Raw genomic sequence first — 3988 nt, 5'->3', positions numbered from 1 at the left:
TGAGCAACATCAAGACGCACGCCACAAATATTAGATAGAGTTCGGCCAAAGACCAAAAAAAGGGTGTACGCACCAGTTATATGTATAGGTATATATCGTTCCCTTAGTATAACAATAGCCTATGTGCTCACAGGCTATTATTTTTTTATTGAATTTTCGGATTCTCCATCGTCGATTTTATATGTGGTCAAAATTTTGTCAAATTCTAGTTCCACAAAGTGGGTCAAAACGTCAGTCCAAAAATAATAAATATTTACAGACATAACGAGATTTGAGTGAGAACTACTTTGGACAAAAAGTTTGAAATTCATTTTCTCAAAACATCAAAAAAATTTATAGGCTATTTTAATACTAAGGGGACGATATAATACCACATCTATGATTAAAAATATGAAATCAGAATTAGAAAGTTCAAAATGGTGGACAATTTTTCTTAAACAGACGAATTCGATTAAAACTTTTTACTCGCTGGTTTTCAGATTCGCTTTTCAAGTAATTTCTATTTAGTCGTAAAAAAGATTTTAACTAGTTTTGTTCTATTTCTAATAGAATTATACTTTTTGAGATTATTAAATAAAATATGTTTTTTTTCTTTTCAACTTAACTATCAATAATCTCAGTTTATAAATTAACAGAGTTACTCCTTATCGAGTAAGCTTTCTTTTTAATATGTGGATAATTTATATTTTATATTATCATAAAATAGTATGCCAAGCAGAACAGGTGAGTACTAGCTGACGTAATTTTTGTGCGGATTTTCCAAATTTCACTCAATGGTTTTGCTTGACTGCAATCTTAAAGCATTGATTAGTTTAGTTATCTTGCAACTAGAATTTAGGTCTTATTCCTTGTATTTATCACAAATACGTATTCTGATAAGATTTGCCAGAGTACTTAAGGAAATGGTTTGGCATTTGAAGCAAGGTAGTGAGTAGTCACGTCACCAGATATTATTGCACAACTTTCTCGTCATATTATTGGTCTCGCCGATTAGACAAAAATATAAGGAAGAGTAAGCCAAATTTGGCAACTAAAATATTAGCAAACAATATCAACATTTACGATATTAAGCAACTAAATTAAAAATTTTTGCAAAAATAGTTCCAGATAAAGCGAAACTAAACAAGCTGAAATTGAATAATGAATTATAGCCTCAAAGTGCGCGGCCAATAGGTGAATTACTTGCAAATTTAGTCTTAAAGTTTTCCTCATAAAAAGGGTAAACATTGTGAAGACTTCTTTGTGGAGCAGCAAAGCTATTCCGCTCTAGCAGACCTGGACAATCGATGATGCCATTAACAACATTGAAAGTAAACGAAAGTGAAAGGATTGTTCTTCTCTTTTCAATAGATTTTAAATTAATTAGCTTTAGTCGAGACTTATCGGATGGAACAGGGAACCCAACTCGTGGGGAACGTAATTTCTGTTCAAGAAATATATTTTGAACGCGGTCTATTCTATTAATCGAAAGTTGGTCGTAAGGCCTCCAAATGATACCAGCGTATTCTAGATGAGAACGAACAAGAGTCGTAAATAGCAGTTTAAAGATATACGGATAGAAAATTCGGATGTATTGCGACGAATGAAGCCTACAACCGAATACGATTTTGAAAAAATAAAATTAATGTAAGCATTGCAGAAAAGTTTCGTATCGAATAAAACTCCGAAGTCCCTAAACTCTGGTACACTTTGTAGTACATACAATGGGAAATGGTGTTGGATGCATTAGAAATGTACTGACGCCTCGTAAATATTATTATAAATGAAAACTTGTTCTAATATTCAAAGACAGACGCGATCTCATGCACCAATCATGAAGATTGTTCAAGTCGAGTTCAAACTTCTGAGCATCACCTGAATCTTTAAGAGATGAGAAAATTTCTAAATCATCCGCAAAGAGCAAGTAATACGAAAAGGAAAAACTTAAGATGCTCCCGACACCTGAAATAGCAACAAAGTGAACGATTTTTACCACGCGCTGTATGTCTGTCAAATATGATTTGACCAATTTTGGTGGTCTTTGTACATTTCTTAGTTTTTTTGATATTATTACTGATTTCTTAAAGAGCACCAAAGGATATGATTGGATGCCTGGCGACGGTTTGAGTTTCAATTTGTCTTTTCTACTGTGGCTTATTACAGGTTATATGACTATTATTCCAAACCCAAATTCACGTTAAAAACCTCCCCTCGTGCCGTGAAATAATACATGTACAATAAATTTTGGTTATTTATCTTTTGCTTATGTTAGTGATGTTAAGTGACAAACGATTTAGCATCAATTCTGGTTATTGTGTAAGTCGGATTGCAATGTGGCACGAGCACTGTGAGCGACCGTGAATATTTTAAGATCATCAGTGGCCACTGTAGCCGAATGGGCTTGCGCGTACCAACCATTTGGTAGTGTTAAGGGACGAATCTTTGGGCATGAAACAGCAAAATGATATAACACTTTTTTTTCTAATAGCGGTCACCGTCGGCGGGCAATGGCAAACCTCCGAGTGTGTTTCTGCCATGAAAAAGCTCCTCATAAAAACCGCCCCTAGGTCCCTCCATTTGGGGGAGAACATCTAGGGGCACACTACAAATAGAAGGAGGAGCTCGCCAAATAACCAACAAAAGGATGTAAGCAACAATTATCTGATTGTATATAATCAGGATTTCTAATAATACAGCCTCTCACACCTTTTTTGATACAGATATAGTTTTGTTTTAAGTGTTCTATACATAACATTTTGCGAAAATGGGAAACTGAGTATGCAAATGATTTATTTGTTTTATTTCATTTCACTTCTCAACATAAAATACAAACAAGTGTTCACTCATTTCATTGTAATGTAAAAAAACAAAAACATGCAGAGAACTCACGCTGTAGGTTCAATGATACAGCTAAAAAAGAACAACTATTTCTTTCTATTTTTTTTTAATTTTTTAGTATTTAGTATGTATTATCAACTACAGCTTCAAGTATACGTGGCACTGAGTCAACCAGTGTTTTTGTGTATTCTGGACTCATTTGGTTCGATTCTTCAAGAATCCCCGTTCCAAGATCAGATTTGTTATGGATGCCATATTTTCATATATTGTCTGTGCGACTTTTTCCTGTTCGCAAGATTGAAGAGACCCATGAAAGGACGTTTTGCGACGATTGAGAAGATAAAACAAAGACATACCAAAAAGTACATATTAGAATTGCTTCGAGGATTGGAAAAAATGCTGGGGGACTACTATGAAGGAGATAAAATAGAAATTGATGAATAATAAATAAATATTTTTTGAGAAAAATGAAAATTTTTTGAACACACCTCGTATTTGTTCATTGTTTCTTCGATAGAGTCAAATTTCTAACTCCATTTGATGATATGCGTGCCCAAACCATAACGTTGTCTCCGCTGTAGGTTGCAAATTTTGGGGTTTGAGCTCCTTATTCGTCTCGCACAATTTAAAAAGTCTGCCGTCTGGTCCAAAAAAATTTATTTTTACCTCGTCACCAAAGAGTACGCTGCTGGGGTCCTATTTAGATGGTCTCGCGCAAACTGCAAAATTTTACTTCTACACCTTGCACTTACGAAAGGTTAATTACAGGGCCCGGCACTTGAAGTGTAACCAATTAAAAATGCTATAAATTTAGTTTGGAAAATTACTTTTATTCAATTCAAAGTAAAAAATGTGTGAAAGTAATACGAAATACGCCAAAATGGCCCAAAGAAAATAATCCTTCGGATTGGTGTCTGGTAAATTTGAGAGCTAATGTGTGGACGTTATGAAGTCCGGAACGTTGCTTTTTAGACATTCTTTGTTCATTCGGCATTGTGCCGAGTGCCGAGTCCTGTTGAAACGTCCATGGTCTGTCGCCGAAATTTTTGACTGCCCACGGCTTCAATGCAACCTCCAGAATAGTTTCCCGAAAATACTTCGCATTTACCTTGACACCAGGCTCGATGCAAACGATTGCAGAGCGCCCATCTGCAGTTACAGAGGCTCAAAC

The sequence above is a fragment of the Anastrepha obliqua genome, chromosome 3 (assembly GCF_027943255.1).
Source record: "Anastrepha obliqua isolate idAnaObli1 chromosome 3, idAnaObli1_1.0, whole genome shotgun sequence".
Classification (NCBI taxonomy): domain Eukaryota; kingdom Metazoa; phylum Arthropoda; class Insecta; order Diptera; family Tephritidae; genus Anastrepha; species Anastrepha obliqua.
This window is presented reverse-complemented; position numbering follows the sequence as displayed.